Source organism: Pseudophryne corroboree, chromosome 3 (genome assembly GCF_028390025.1).
Source record: "Pseudophryne corroboree isolate aPseCor3 chromosome 3, aPseCor3.hap2, whole genome shotgun sequence".
In the NCBI taxonomy this organism is placed as follows: Eukaryota; Metazoa; Chordata; class Amphibia; order Anura; family Myobatrachidae; genus Pseudophryne; species Pseudophryne corroboree.
Genome location: NC_086446.1, coordinates 307,229,564 through 307,246,733, shown reverse-complemented (window position 1 = coordinate 307,246,733; position 17,170 = coordinate 307,229,564). Strand labels below are relative to the sequence as shown.

General features: G+C 47.9%; 1 pseudogene; it reads right to left on the bottom strand.

The window, feature by feature from the left end:
- Positions 1 to 316: 316 nt before the first annotated feature.
- Positions 317 to 435, bottom strand: LOC134898198 (5S ribosomal RNA; annotated as a pseudogene).
- Positions 436 to 17,170: the final 16,735 nt, after the last annotated feature.

Sequence of the window (17,170 nt, the reverse complement as noted above, 5' to 3'; positions counted from 1 at the left end):
ACGGTACCATATCCAATCACACTTGACCAGTACAGAAAATTCTATATTAATCAGACCTCGCTGGGTCAAAATATGACTCAGATAAGTCAAGAAATAATACCAGGGACACCTGATAACAATTTTTGTAAAAGGATCCCGTATGTGGGTACCTTGGGGTGCGTGACTATTAGGTAATGTTTCTGATAGCGAATGTGGACCTTGATGTGTGGTTGGTTATTATAGATGGTTCCAGTGAGACAAGAAATGAAGGAAGAAAAAAGTGGTGATACTGCTGTCAGTGTTGCAACACGTCTCTGCTTACAGAGTCGTTAACATATTTCTACAGCACTGAGTCTTCCTGTGAGATTTCTCTTCAAAGTACTGACCCAGCCCACCACTGTTTAGCTTCCAAGATCAGGCGAGATCGGGCGTATTCAGTGGGGTATGAACGTAGATATGCTGTATTCCGCTGCAGCACTGATGAGAGTGCACCTAAAGCAGGCATGTCCAAACTGCGGCCCTCCAGCTGTTGAGAAACTACACATCCCAGCATGCCCTGACACAGCTTTAGCATTCTTTGACAGCAAAACTGTGTCAAGGCATGCTGGGATATGTAGTTTCACAACAGCTGGAGGGCCGCAGTTTGGACATGCCTGACCTAAAGAGAGTAGCTCTGGGTCGCTGAACATAAATAGATTTTAGCTGGCACACTGATAACAAAAGGCTGCCGTTCTATGATCTGCATCATAAAGCTGTTTTTAATAAACACTGTATGAAGAACAGAGTTGTTACTGCATAATGAATTTCTCTGTATAGTCACACCATCATTAGTAGCCTATGGCATACTAGCCATAACATACTGGACCTTTTTGAAACCTGTCCTCAGCATGACCACAGAAGAATTGATTTTAACTATGACAGACCATGACTTAAGGGCAGTTGGAGAAAGATAAAGTGGAGAGAGCTAAAGTACCAGCCAGCCAGCTCCTATCTGTCATTTTTCAAACACAGCCTGTAACATGACAGGAGTTTATTGGTTGGTACTTTAACTCTCTCCACTTTATCACTCTTGAAGGCTTAGTACATCTTCCCCATAGTTGCTTACTTTGTGGTACTTCCCACTGGGGGATCCTGTCATCCAGGGCCTGTTGACACCTATAGTGCACCTGTGAAAAAAAATCTATATATATTATTAACTTACACTAAATATTTATTCAAAATAAGACAAACACAAACCCTTTTTTACCCATTTATTACTGATATAATCCAATGAGAAGTTCCTCTTCGGACCATGTAGCATCTACGTCCTGGTTTGTTAAATAAAAAATAAAAAAACAATGCACATGACTAGAGTGACCATAATATCCCTTTAATCTGGGACACCTATGATTTACACAAATTCCGTGGCTGGCTTAATCCAGGTGAAATTCAGGCTCGAGTTTAGCCAGCCACAGAATCTGTGTAAATCATAGGTGTCCCAGATTAAAGGGATATAATGGTCACCCTACACATGACAGACATAGGAGCTGTCATTCTACTTGGAATCAGAGGCTGCACTGTGATTGGTCAGAGTGTGAAAACAGCCATTCTGATTGCTTAGAACCCCACATGGATGTGTTGCTTAACTCAGTAGTTTTTGCATCATCACGATTACCACTAAATTAAGTAAAGACGATAATTATTGATCATCAAATGCAGTTAATATTTCAGATATTGTCTACATTCCGGTAACTAACGAAACACGCGTAAATCCCCATACAAAGTGTGGGGACTTTGTGGCTGTGCTATTTCTCAAGCTTTGAAAACTAAAAGTTTCTGAGGTTGACTGTGGGAACTAATACCATTTTCAGATGGCGTTACCCCACCCCTGTAGGAACAGGGGTGGATTGGCAACAGGCTCACAGGAATTTTCCTGTTTGGTGACTAGCCTTTTGGGGCCAACTACTGGCATGTGATTTTTTTTAGCTAGAATTGGTGGCATGACATTGTGATATCTTTGAGGGGGAAGAGTGCAGTGAGTGGTCCCACCTCCCACTGTGTTTGACTTGTATAAGTCTTGAACGTTACGTCATGGCGTCACGCATACTATAGACGTGTCATACACTATGGCTTCAGTCAGGCCAAACAGCCTCTCTCTGTGTGCCACGTCTTGGTGTGCATCTTAGTCTCTTAAAATGTGCACCTTATGCTACATCTGTACTTCTGTGTGCGAATGAGTCTGACTATGTATGCAAAGTGTTATGATGCAGCGGCCATGTTTTTTTCCCATGCAAAGTTCTATCATGCTTCATCTCTGGATTTGTACATGTTTAAAACTAATTCCAGTATGGTAAAAATCTCAGCCCAGCGTCTGTTACTTTGGGCTGTATTTAAATGTTATCGCAGGTGGTCCCGGCACCCGCGAGCACCCACCCACAGCGATTCAAATGTTGCTGCCGAAGGGCACGAGAAATTAATTTCAGCTCGCTACCGCTGGAGGTGGCGAGCTGAAATGTGCGTAAAGAGACCCGTTTGGGTGCTCGAACCCATTAGTTTAGTCGGGTTTAGGATCCTTGCATGCCTAAACCTGTCTCTAATGGGCGCGATCAGTGAGATAAGTGGGGACAATTGAATATCGCTCACTTTAGATGGGAGATCATGCGCAATAAAACAATTGAATTCCCCATTTGAGTGCTGTGTTGCGTCTCTGATGTCAAAAAGATGTAAAATTGAAAGAAAAAGTCTCTATGCTACACCACTTGCTGCAGCCCAGTCGCACCCAGTGTCTCGTGTCGCATAGAGTATTGAGGATAGGTGTGTTTGGACACATCTGTATGAAGAGGTGGTGGATCCAACTTTGGCTATAAAAGCAGAGCAGCCACATAGTCTGGACCCCAGTCTTCATGGACCGAAGAGAAGAGGGAAGACATTCAGGAGAAAAGCTGGTTACTGCTGCTGCTTATAAGGTGGAGAGGGGAATGAGATGGAGGTTGCTGTTCAGTGCTTAGGCTCAATAAAAACTACATGAAAATTCACATTTGGGGATTATTTATTTCTAACTCAACACTAGCTTTTACCCTATAAATTATTATTTTTTTCCTTTGCCTTTACCTCTTTTCCTTCCACTGTGGGCAATTATAGTGATTATTAATATCCAATTTTAACTGAACTTTAATTTTTACCTGAATATTTTTACTTTTATCTGCACTGTAATTGCATCTGACTATTACCATATAAAGTTACTACAGTATTTCTCTTGCTCCTTCTCAATCTCCTGCTCCCATTGGCTACTTTCTCCTCCTTCACTCCCATATACTACACTTTCAATCATATATTTTCAAGGAATCAGTACGTAATCCCGCTGGAATCCCGACCACACAATCCCGACAGGGGTGGCGAGCAGAACGCAGCCCCTTGCGGGCTCGCTTCACTCGCCACGCTGCGGGCACGGTGCCTCGCTATGCTCGGCACACTATTATATTCTCCCTCTATGGGTGTCGTGGACACCCACGGAGGGAGAATATGTCGGGATTGTGGCGGTCGGTATTTCGACCGCCGGGATCCCGTCCAGCGGGATGTTGACCGCATCCCATTTTCTATGCATGGGGCTACCTTACCTTCCCCACTCACCTGGCTTCCCCACTTTCACTCTTCAGACCTATTCCTATTTATGTACCCACTAAATCCCCAAGGCACCACCCTAGTGAGAGACTAAGATGTTAATAAGTGTTAATAAGAAAGAAATATAATCTATATGTGTTAAGGTGTGTTACATAGGTGAGAGGTATTAATTAGAATGCTAAAAAGTTATATTAGTAAAAAAAAAAAGTGTCAAAAAAGCACTGAATTAAATGTTACAATGTGATGCCCCAAAGCAGCCTCAGGGGGCTCCCTTGCCCCAAACATCCCTAAAACTGACAAATTGTATAAATGTATTCAGGACTTCATAGTGTCTTTCCCAATTACAAACATATTGAGAGGTGATATCATGCTGAGAATTGTAGTTCCACACAGGATGAAAAAAATGCAGATACACACTGTCTTTATTTCTGACAGGCCTGTAACCTTCCTGGATTTAGACAAGCACCAATGGAACTTAGAACAGCTGTTGGAACCTACATCAAGTTGTCAAGGCTGCAAGTGCAACAATAATATAGCCCAGAACAAGATTGCAGGTGTCAGTAGGTAGCAGCACTAGCCTGGAATGCTGCAAAATCTCTTAGAAGGTCTATGGTGATCACTGGGGTGTGTGCTGTATGGCAGTCATTGGGATGCTCAATGTAGTGTATAGAGGTCAATAGGATGCTGTCTGTGTCTAAGGGAAGCTGTCTGCACTGTGGTGGTCACTGAGATGGTCAATGTGCTGTGCTGCAGTCATTGGGATACCCAATGTACTGTGTGACAATCATGTTGCTGTCTGTACTGTATGACAGTGATGTGTATGCTCTCTGTATAGTATTGTGGCTAGGACTGTGTTTTAACCCCATGTACATTTGTATAAGACCCCACCTACATTTGACCAGGAAGGAACCTGGCAGGATAAACCTTTGCCAGCATTATTAGTGGTTAGAGTTATAAGCTTTGCCGGAACAACTGCTCATCGGAGCAGCTGTCTCGCTACATGAGGCATGATAAATAGCTGAGAAACCTGTTCCTATCTTGTCGCCAGTAGGACGCCAATAAGTTTCAGGGCATTTATCAGTGAATTCATAATTGGACCCCCCGATGGCACTGTAAGTCCTTTTTTTTTAATGTAGTTAATGCCCAAATGGTCAAAATCTAACTTGCATAAATGGCAGACATGACAATCTAACATTAAACACATTCATGTACCTTATTAAAAAGATACAGTAACATTGTTACAACTAAAATTGATTTATATATTTATTTTTGGTCTAAGCACAAACTGCTCATTCTAGGCTGAGACAAGTGTTGAGAGCATAGGATTTCAGTTTGATGTTGTTTCTGGACTGATAGTTGGGTTTGTGGGTGTTTGCTGCAGTGTGTCACCGTCTACTTCAAAATGGCAATTCTGCTACCCTACTCACATAGCCATTTTGCTATATAAATACAAGTGATCTAAGGTAGTGGGATTGCCTTCTCTTGGGGTAGACAAAGTATACAGTCATGCAGGAACTGAATCACAAGCCAGAAGACTGGTTTGGTAGAACTGACTGGAGCCAGTTTTATTTTACCTATTAGTATACAGAAAACATAGAATCCAAAAACCAAGTACAATCTATTTCTATTCACAGTCCTATGGGTCTATTCATCTGTAGCAATTAAGCTGTCTCTGATCTCTGTCAATTATCACAGTGATCAAATACTAATAATTTCTACTAATTATTGGCCACACAGTACAGGGGTGGGGGGGCTTAACACATATAAACATACATGTACGCTGTATGCAATATATGTGCTGGCTTGTTATCCCGGGGATTGGTAGCACTGTGTGTACCAAGCCACCGTGTGGCACCTGGGACTCAGCAGCATTAGGCTTCACTTTCCTTTTGAGCCCCCAGACTCCTGTGAAACTAGCCAATGGGAGTCTGAGGGCGGGCTGAGAAGGAGAGTGAATACAAATGCCAGTCCCAGGTGCCATACGTCGGTTTAATACATTACGTGACCTGCATTATAGGCAGCACCCGGCCCCTGTCACAGTGTAGAAGCAAGCACTGCAGCCATAGCAGTCTCCAGGTGGAGCTGGCATCTCCGAGACCCATGATGTGACGGAAACAGGGGTAGGGACATTAAGTTACGCCTCCTCCCACGACCCCTTTTTACAGCAACATTACTATTTGTAATTAAAAGAAACACTGGGGGTCACAATTACATGTGTACATACCTCCCAACAGCCGCAGATTTGAATTCTGGAACCCCTCTGAAAAGGGGGTGTGGCCTAAATGGGGAAAGCCACGCCTCCTATTTTAATTACAGAGGCATCATTGTCAGCGCTCTGTGAGCTGCTGGCATGCTCCCAGTCCCTCTGTCTCTAGTGCATAGAAGCGCACATCTTCTAATCACCACTGCTCTACTCTACCCTAGCATAGCAGCGAGTGGCAGGAGCCTCCCAACTGCCCCCCTCCCCACAATGGGTCACTGCAGTCCATGGGAGGGACAACGGGACAGTCCCAAGAAAAGGGGACTGTCCCATGAAAATCGGGAGAGTTGGTAGGTATGTGTGTATGCCGACCAGAACCAGGGCCGTATTAAGGCTAGTCTCCAGGCAACAAAGGTGTTGGGGCCCCCACCAATAAAATTGACCGTGCACACCGCCGCTGTCACTAGAGAGAGAGATGGGGAGAGGGCGAGAGATTAAGACAGTGTCAGGGAGAGAAAGAGGCATAGAGGAACAAGCGAGACAGGGAGAGACAAAAAGGGTGTCAGAGAGGTAGAGAAAGACTGAGATAGAGAGAGGGAGGAGCAAGAGAAAGAGAGGAAAAAAGTCAGGAAGACAGAGAGAGAGAGAGATGGATTGGGAGCAAGCAGGAGAGAGTCAGGGAGGGAGAGACAGAGTGTGAGGGGGGAACAAGAGAGAGAGGGAAAGAGAAAGAGGATGTCAGGAAGGGAGAGAGAGACAGAGAGAAAGAGGGAGAGAATCTAGAAGACAGAGAGGGAGCGAGAGAGGGGGAGGGGGATAAGCAGGGAGAAAGAGAAAGGGTGTCAGTGAGGGGGGGAGAGAGAGAGAGAGAGGGAGAGAGTCAGGAAGACAGAGGAGGAGGGGGACCAAGCAGGGGGGGGGGGAGTGTGTGTCAGTGAGCTGAAGAGAGATAGGCAGAGGGAGGAATGTAGCTGGATAAGCACTACCTGTTGGGCTACAGCAACAGTAGCATCAGGTCATTGATGTGGGCAGACACTTCCCCATACACCTGCAAATCGTGGCATTATGTCCATGAGGGGATGGGGCTAACTGTAGAGACGGAGACAAAGCTGTCTCCGTTTCAAAGATAAAATCCTCCTGTGCTGCCAGGACTCAGAGCCGGCCAAGAAGGGTGCAGGTGCGCCGGACCAGGGTGTGGGGGCCCCTGGATGACCATCCCACCTATAATCCTGCTCTGATCAGCACACACGGTATGTGTCTGTTGCATGAAGAGCCATTTAAGCATATCCTCCTGTAGTACAGATATTAGTCCCATCATGAAAATTGAAGATGATGATTATAATGATGACTGGCAATGTTTGAATAGAGACATTAAATAAATGATATCTCAAAAAAATCCTAATAATAATAAAAATGTTTCCTCCTCTCCCACCACCAAAAGTGATAACAGCACCATCGCTCATTTAGCAGCAATTGCCGGGGAGAAGGGGGACAAACAACACAATTACGCAACACCCGTTGATTTTACGCCACCCGCTGCAGCTGTCACTTTTAGTTTCTGCACTTGCGCTAGCTGAGCTCGATCAGAAATATGCTTCCCTTCCCCATATGCGCAAATTGCATTTAATACATGCTTACAATACTCAGGGCCGTCTTTTCGTACGGGTTCAATGGGCTCTTGCCCAAGGGCCCCAGAGTCTAAGGGCCCTAGGTAGCTGAGGGTCCCCTCTTTCATGGGGTACCAGATTTTTGAAAATCGGCCCTGGGGAACCGGAGATATCTGACTTCGAAGCAGTGTCCCCATCCAAGCCTGTTAATTGCTCTTCCCAGCCAGATATCTCGGGTTCTGTCTGACTTAGAGTTTTTCTGAGGGTATTTTCCAAAAGCTGTGACTCCCCCCTTTCAGTGGACAAAGACATATTGTCTCTATTATGCACAGAACCGGAGATATCAGCCTTCCAGCAGCTGCTGCCTGTTCCAGCTCCACACATCTGGTTTGCAGTTTTATATTTTTGCCAGTGGATTGCTCTGGCTCCTGAACTCTGATCCCCAAATCCCCAGTACCTCCTGAAAGGTGGGACTCTCTAGTTTGTTATCCAATTGAAAGCTAAGAAATCTATTTCCAGTAACTGGAGATATTGTATCTGCAGTCAGGCAAGCTGCCCTCCCACCGGAAAATTATGAATATTAAGCCCACTGCACTACTCACCCCTCCCCTGTGTATTAAACACCCCTACCACCCTGGAAGGTATGTACCGGGGCCCCTTCATTCATTCCTCCCAATGCCTCTTCTACAGTTTAGTGTTCTCTCCCTGCCCCATCTGTGCAGTAATGGAGTAATTAGCAGAAATGACTGCTCCAGGTCCTACATACTGAGCGGAATATAGAACACAACCCTACCACCCACGGGACATCAAAGCTGCTTCTGATAGCATCCCCCACCCCTACCGCTGGAGGATGGGTAGGGGGCCCAGTGCATTGCTGTGCCCAGGGGCCTACACTGCTGTTAAGATGGCCCTGACAATACTCCCATGAAATTCCTGTGACACTCCCACAAGTCAGTGTGGTTACTGGTTACATGTGATAGCATTGTCACAATCTAGTGCCAGTATTTCCCAGGAACACAGATGGGTCTGAGAATAAGACAGACATATGCAAAAAGGTGTAAAGTGGCTTCTGTGCAAGCTTTGTATGCAAAAACTTACCATTTGTGTCCATGCTAAAATATCCATCTGATTCCAGCTAAGGTGGGTGTGGTTTGGTCGACATGCATTAGGTTGACATGTTCATTAGGTCGATATGTACTAGGTCAACATGGAAAAAGGTCGACATGGGTTTTTTAACTTTTGGTGTTGTTTTCTTCATAAAGTGACCCCTCGTATGGCTCGCGAGCTTCAGGCAGGTTACCGTTCGCAATTGTAGTCCACGTGGATCGTTAAATATGAAAAAAGTAAAAAAATAGAAAAAATATTGTGAAAAACTCATGTCGACCTTTTTCCATGTTGACCTAGTACATGTCGACCTAATGACCATGTCAACCTAGTGATTGTGCCGACCTAATGCATGTCGACCAAACGTGGTCGACCCAATGTATGTCAACCTAACTCATGTCGATCTAATGACCGCCATCCAGCTTAGGCACTATACAGTAGCAGCATGGGTTCTTCCTACCACAATGTCACACAGCCATAGCCTGCTTAGCAGAGGGCTGAGTTCCCTAGTGGAATCAAGCCAACAACTAAAAAAAGCCCCCACACCCATGCAAAAAAAAGTTTTAAAAAAGAGAAATCTGCACTGCTGGGCCTAACCAAGCCCTGGCAATAACAAACTGCTTGGGTATGCTGGCACTCAAAGAACTACAAGTGTCAGCATGCCTTCACGTCATACTTGCCTACTCTCCCAGAAGTTGCGGGAGGCTCACGATATTTGGGGTAGCCCCCTGCTCCGCCAGAAGAGCAGGCAGATCTCCCACATCCTGCCCACAGGATGGAGAGGATGGAAAAATGATCTTCAGCATTCACGTCTCTTGGGGTCTAAAAACATGTTCTTATACTGTATTTAAAAAAAATCACCAAAAAAGCACTAGAACGGGCCAAGTTGTCAGTGATGTGCCACTGTAATTATTTTATTCATTTCTGTTAATTTGTTTCTTTAACACTGGCTGTATACCTGCTGACAACAGTCATCATCAGCACATACAGTATATTGCATTTGCAACAGGTACACTCCCTGACAGGCATATCTACAGTAGTGATGTGCACCGGACATTTTTCGGGTTTTGTGTTTTGGTTTTGGATTCGGTTCCGCGGCCGTGTTTTGGATTCGGGCGCGTTTTGGCAAAACCTCCCTGAAATTTTTTTGGTGGATTCGGGTGAGTTTTAGATTTGGGTGTTTTTTTTACAAAAAAACCCCTCAAAAACAGCTTAAATCATAGAATTTGGGGGTCATTTTGATCCCATAGTATTATTAACCTCTATAACCATTTCCACTCATTTCCAGTCTATTCTGAACACCTCACACCTCACAATATTATTTTTAGTCCTAAAATTTGTACCGAGGTCGCTGGATGACTAAGCTAAGCGACCCAAGTGGCCGACACAAACACCTGGCCCATCTAGGAGTGGCACTGCAGTGTCAGACAGGATGGCAGATTTAAAAAATAGTCCCCAAACAGCACATGATGCAAAGAAAAAAAGAGGTACAATGAGGTAGCTGTGTGACTAAGCTAAGCGACCCAAGTGGCCGACACAAACACCTAGCCCATCTAGGAGTGGCACTGCAGTGTCAGACAGGATGGCAGATTTAAAAAATAGTCCCCAAACAGCACATGATGCAAAGAAAAAAAGAGGTGCACCAAGGTCGCTGGATGGCTAATCTAAGCGACCCAAGTGGCCGACACAAACACCTGGCCCATCTAGGAGTGGCACTGCAGTGTCAGACAGGATGGCAGATTTAAAAAATAGTCCCCAAACATCACATGATGCAAAGAAAAAAAGAGGTGCAATGAGGTAGCTGTGTGACTAAGCTAAGCGACCCAAGTGGCCGACACAAACACCTGGCCCATCTAGGAGTGGCACTGCAGTGTCAGACAGGATGGCACTTCAAAAAATAGTCCCCAAACAGCACATGATGCAAAGAAAAAAAGAGGTGCACCAAGGTCGCTGGATGGCTAAGCTAAGCGACCCAAGTGGCCAACACAAACACCTGGCCCATCTAGGAGTGGCACTGCAGTGTCAGATAGGATGGCAGATTTAAAAAATAGTCCCCAAACAGCACATGATGCAAAGAAAAAAAGAGGTGCAATGAGGTGGCTGTGTGACTAAGCTAAGCGACCCAAGTGGCCGACACAAACACGTGGCCCATCTAGGAGTGGCACTGCAGTGTCAGACAGGATGGCACTTCAAAAAATAGTCCCCAAACAGCACATGATGCAAAGAAAAAAAGAGGTGCACCAAGGTCGCTGGATGGCTAAGCTAAGCGACCCAAGTGGCCGACACAAACACCTGGCCCATCTAGGAGTGGCACTGCAGTTTTCTAGCGAGAGGATAAGTGCTTCCATCCTCATGTGAATCTGAACCACTAGCCATGAACATAGGCAAGGGCCTCAGCCGTTCCTTGCCACTCCGTGTCGTAAATGGCATATTGGCAAGTTTACGCTTCTCATCAGATGCTTTTAATTTTGATTTTTGGGTCATTTTACCGAACTTTTGTTTTTTGGATTTTACATGCTCTCTACTATGACATTGGGCATCGGCCTTGGCAGACGACGTTGATGGCATTTCATCATCTCGGCCATGACTAGTGGCAGCAGCTTCAGCACGAGGTGGAAGTGGATCTTGATCTTTCCCTATTTTACCCTCCACATTTTTGTTCTCCATTTTTTAATGTGTGGAATTATATGCCAATAATATATCAATAGCAATGGACTACTGTACTGTATTGCTATATATTATATACTGGTGGTCAGCACAATTATGCACTGTCCTCCTACTATATATACTGCGCACAACTTAAATGCACCACAGGTATGGATGGATAGTATACTTGATGACACAGAGGTAGGTAGAGCAGTGGACTACTGTACCGTACTGCTATATATTATATACTGGTGGTCAGCACAATTATGCACTGTCCGCCTACTATATATACTGCGCACAACTTAAATGCACCACAGGTATGGATGGATAGTATACTTGACGACACAGAGGTAGGTAGAGCAGTGGACTACTGTACCGTACTGCTATATATTATATACTGGTGGTCAGCACAATTATGCACTGTCCTCCTACTATATATACTGCGCACAACTTAAATGCACCACAGGTATGGATGGATAGTAAACTTGACAACACAGAGGTAGGTAGATCAGTGGACTACTGTACTGTACTGCTATATATTATATACTGGTGGTCAGCAAAATTATGCACTGTCCTCCTACTATATATACTGCGCACAACTTAAATACACCACAGGTATGGATGGATAGTATACTTGACGACACAGAGGTAGGTAGAGCAGTGGACTACTGTACCGTTCTGCTATATATTATATACTGGTGGTCAGCAAAATTATGCAATGTCCTCCTACTATATATACTGCGCACAACTTAAATGCACCACAGGTATGGATGGATAGTATACTTGACAACACAGAGGTAGGTAGATCAGTGGACTACTGTACTGTACTGCTATATATTATATACTGGTGGTCAGCAAAATTATGCACTGTCCTCCTATTATATATACTGCGCACAACTAAAATGCACCACAGGTATGGATGGATAGTATACTTGACGACACAGAGGTAGGTAGAGCAGTGGACTACTGTACCGTACTGATATAATACTGGTGGTCACTGGTCAGCAAAATTCTGCACTGTCCTCCTACTATATACTACAATGCAGCACAGATATGGAGCGTTTTTCAGGCAGAAAACGTAGATATATTCAGCACACTGAGCACAGATATTTGCAGCACACTGAGCACAGATATTTGCAGCACACTGAACACAACTGAGAGAACGCTGCACGTCCTTTCCCTATCATCTCCAATGCACGAGGGAAAATGGCGGCGACGCGCGGCGACTTATATAGAATACGAATTTTGCGAGAATACGACAGCGGGATGATGATGTTTGGGCGCGCTCGGGTTAACCGAGCAAGGCGGGAGGATCCGAGTCTGCCTCGGAATCGTGTAAAATGGGTAAAGTTTGGGGGGGTTTGGATTCCGAGGAACCGAACCCGCTCATCACTAATCTACAGTCGATCTGCTACCTGCTCTGAATGTGCTGCATTTATGTTTCCACACTCTCACTGTACCTTCTCACACTTTCCATCGCCCAGTTCTCTAACTGTAAAGACTAGTGAAAGTAAAGACTAGTAAGTAAATTTAAAATGTGTCAGTCTTCTGCATACAGTACAGACTCAGGCCAGAGTACCTATTTTTTGTGCATATGCCCAGGAAGTAAATTTGTATTTTATATACCCCATATGTCCAACTCCACATGATGCCCTTGGAGTAGAAATTCTCCCACTACCAGTATATGCTCATTGTTTAAAAAAAAAAAATGTAAACGAAAAACACGTTTATGCTAAGAGTTTACATACATTATAGATGTTAGAACTTAATTTAATCTAATTGTATTGATTGTGTTAAGTAGAGAAACTGTTGTGTACTTTTGTTCTGCTGTGCACAAGAAAGACTGCGTAGGTCATAAATGTGGCCAAGACAGCATAAACTCGCCGGCTGGGCATGCGGCACGCCTCTTAATGCATCACTCTGGCACGGAAGGGGTTACATTTTTTATGGGAGGAACTGAAGAAAAGCTGCCTGGATTGTGATTGGCTGGATTCTGTATAGGGGCTGGTCTGACATACATATAGTCTTCAGACCTAGGACATCCTGCCTCTTCCTGGTTTTCCGTGAGACTGATAAGTACTACTGCTTTATTATTCCTTCATTAATTTTATTATCCTTTTATTTCCTAACTATCTCTCTCTGGTCTTTCCCTATTCTTCCTTCTATCCTCTCCCTGCTTTCTCCTATATCTTCTACCTTTCCTTTCTTGTGCCCCCTCCCCACTCTCTTTTTTACACGGGCCGCCGGACCTTTGCGCAGCACGGCCTTCCTCCGCCCGGCTCACGGACTCTGCTGTGGTCCGCGAGGCCCGGGGTAGACCCGCTGCAGCTACTGTATGGGGACTCAGGGCACACGCGGCCGTGCTCGGCCGCCCGCCCGTGCTCCCCTGCGTCCGCGCTCTCCATCTCTGTCCCCGCCGCTGGCCGCGACGGTGGACGGAGCGGCGGGGTCCGGGGGCATCTGAGGCGGCCTGACAGGGACGGTGTTCTCCCGTCCCTGAATCCGCCGCACGTGGAGCTGGCGGCCGGCTCTCCCTCCATTCGGCTCGGCGGCTCCCTCCCGCCAGGGAGGGCAGCCCCCATTTCTTGCGTGGCTCAGCACACTAATCCCCTGAGTAACCATCCACAGAGGCCTGGGCTCAAGTACTACCTCAGGTACTAAAAAGTGCACTGTTTCAAATTAAAAAGGGGGCCTTTGTCACGCACTCTCCAGCGGCCAAGCGGGGGGTCGCGCGGCCGCCGGACGTGAGGGGTCTGGGTGGCACGCGCGTGCCGGCACTCATGCAATCACCAGGGAGGCCCAGATGAGGCCTACTCCCTCTGGTGCTGCTAACTACGTTCCCTTCCCGGTCAGTGCCCTCCCGCGACAGGGCGAGGCGACACGCCCGCTCTGCGGCTGCGGATGGGCTGTTGCCGACGGTCAACATTGCAGGGCCCGTCAGGTGGGGGCGTGCCGCGTCCGCCCGCGGTGGGACGGGCCACATGGCCTCTCCTGCCGTGGTTTGGGACCCGCGGCGCCAGCCCCTTTCCGGTTTGGCTTGCGTGTCGCTTAGTAGGGCCACCAGCCGTGGCCGTGCGGCTCCTGCCGGTCTCAGGCTGGGGTCTCAGCTGCCGGTCACTCGCCCCTTCTGGGGGCGGCGTGCGCAGGCGGGTGGTGAGCGATCTGGCCCCTCCCTGCGTCCAGACGTCTCCTTCCGACACTGCAGCGGATGGCCCTCAGTCCGACATTCCTGCACAATGGATGGTGTAATGGTTAGCATTACTGCCTCACAGCTGTGAGGTCATGGGTTCGTTCCCACCATGGCTCGAAATGTGTGGAGTTTGTATATTCTCCTTGTACTTGCGTGGGTTTCCTCTGGGTACTCCGGTTTCTCCCACAATCCAAAAATATAATGGTAGATTAATTGGCTCCCTATAAAATTAACCCTAAAAAGAAGCTTCCTCTCTCTAGCAGTGACGACTCTCCGGTTTCCCATCCTGAGGCCAATGCTCGGGATAGGAGGAGGTCTCGGCGCAGGCGGTTCGGCCGGGGTTTTATCGCAGCAGGACGGAGGTGCCGTGATACCTGAAAGTGTGGGCTCATACGGGTCCTTGCTCCCGACGGTGGCTCCATTGTTATCCCCCGTACCTGGGGGACTGGGGCGGCCCACTGCTTCTTTGGTGGAAGGCATTGCGCGAACTCTTACCCCGCTCCTGTCCTCTGGTGCGATGGTCGCCCCGCCAGCACCGCTCCCGGCGGCTGTGGGACCAGTGGGGGAGCAGGGGCACAATGTCTTTTTTGTCTCTCCAGCAGTCGTCGTCGGATCGGGAATGGCGTCGGTCGGTACATCAACAAGTCGTCTGGAGGCTGCTGGGTCGGATGGAGTTCCCTCTCGTGCAAGCGAGTCTTCATCGGAACCCCGTATACCCCCGTAGCGGCTTGGGATCAAGTACTCAGTCCTGCTCCTCTAGCGAAGGTAACAGTGCGTGTAGGTTTTGCCAGCATGCACATTAGACACAGGCGCAGGCGTCGGGCCTTGGACTCCTTCCTTGCCTACACGTCCTCGGTGGGCGTGTCCTCCGACCACGGTGGTTTGCACGGTCAGGTGTCGCAAACGGCGCGAGTGCCGGTGTTCAACCTCTTCAGCCTCGCAAGGTGGAGTCGGACACCTTTCACAGCGCCAACACGGCAGTGCAACGTGGGCTCAGGCCCCGGGTCCGGGACCGAATCAGTAAGGGCCAATACGTCAATATTTTTGCTCTTACTAGCGATGCTCATAAAGCCTTGCTTTCAGCTACGTAAACGGCCAGGGTAACAAGGACGCTTCGCGCTCCTACCCGAATTGGGTTATATGCTTGTTGATCGTCGCGGCATGTTACTTAGCGATGTGCCCGGACTAACACATACCTTCGTGCGCTATCAGTTCCTTATACACGTTCTGTACCATCAGTACACAGGGTCGGCTTGGCGACGTTTCAGATGAGGACTTCCAGCGCAAACAGCATGGGCAGCGGATCTATACCTTCGGTAAGGATGTGGAATTCTGCGCGGAGCTGACGCAGGGTTCCGCCAGCGCTTAGGTAGGCGGTATAGCGAGACGATGGGCTCAATGACCTGCCTCTCGTTCTGCCGGATTTCGAGGGGGTTCATTGCGCGCGGGGCATGGAATATGCTTCGCTTGCAATACTGCCCAATGCGACTTGGGGTGGCGGGGTCGTTTTTCGTCACTCCTGCATCAGCTGTGGCGGAGGCCACGGGATCAAGGACTGCCCCAGTACAGGGCATGGGGGTAATTCCAGCCCGCAGACCAGGCCCCAGGCGCTGGCCACGGCCCCCACCCCACTCAGACTTCGGGCGCTCATACCCTGGCTGCGACGGTACCCGCGGCCGGTGGACACCGGATTCTTACACTCGGGTTTCGCATCCCTTGCCGATACCTGGACTGGCGGGTCCCGGGGCTGGTACGAACCTACGTTCGGCTCGGGAGTTTCCGGACGTGCTCCGGCAGAAGGTTGAGGCTAAAGTGTCGTTGTCCAGGATGATAGGCCCTTTCCGGGAACCTCCCCCTTACCAGGTCTTGTCCCCCGTAGGCATTGTGCCCAAGAAGACCGCAGGAAAATTTTGGCTCATCCAACATCTTTCCTGTCCTCTCGGGTCATCGGTTCATGATGCTATACCTTATTATCCGTGTAGGGTCGTTTACCTATCTTTTTATTCGGCCATAGACACCATTCGGTCGTTTGGTCCGGGGGCAGTGATGTGTCAATTGGACATTGAGTCAGCGTTTCGTCTCCTCCCGCTGCGCCCTTTCGCCTTTCGATTTATGGGCTTTGAACTGGTCGATGGCTACTACATCGCTTTAGGCCTCCCTATGGGTTGTTCTCTTTCTTGCGCATACTTCCAAAGATTCAGTTCTTTCCTCCACTGGTGTCTGGAGCTGGCGACGGGCGAGCGGGGAATTTCTCACTACTGGGACGATTTTCTTTTGATCGGCCCACCGGCCTCCGATCGCTGCGCCGGCATTGCCCCCTTTTCGCACACTTCAGGGTTACGTTTGCTCCAGGGAAGGCAGAGGCTCCTTTAGCCTCCTTGGTTTACCTCGGGATTCAGATTGATACGGTCCGTGGTCTCTGTAGGCTCCCTGTGAACAAGGTGTTGCGTCTCCACGATGGTATCCTTCCATTGTCCCTCTGCGGGCAAGCTTACTCTGCCCCAGGCTCCATCCTTATTGGGCCTGTTTAATTTTGCTGGAAAGGTTATCCTCATGATTATGTTTTTCTGTAGACATTTGGGACAGGTGACGGTTGGGATTAGACGCCCGCCTCATTTTCTTAAATTATCACTCGACATCCGCCGGGATTTACCTATTTGGGACGAATTTCTAGTTCGTTTCACAGGCGTCTGTATTTGCTAAGAGGCGGTCGTGTCCAGTGCGTCCCTGGATGCTTTTCACGTACGTCTCTGATGCCTTTGGTTTCGGGGCTTATTTTGCTGGCCGCTGGTGTGCGTCTCCTTGGCCGCGTGCCTGGTTTAGCGAGCACCTCACGACAAACAT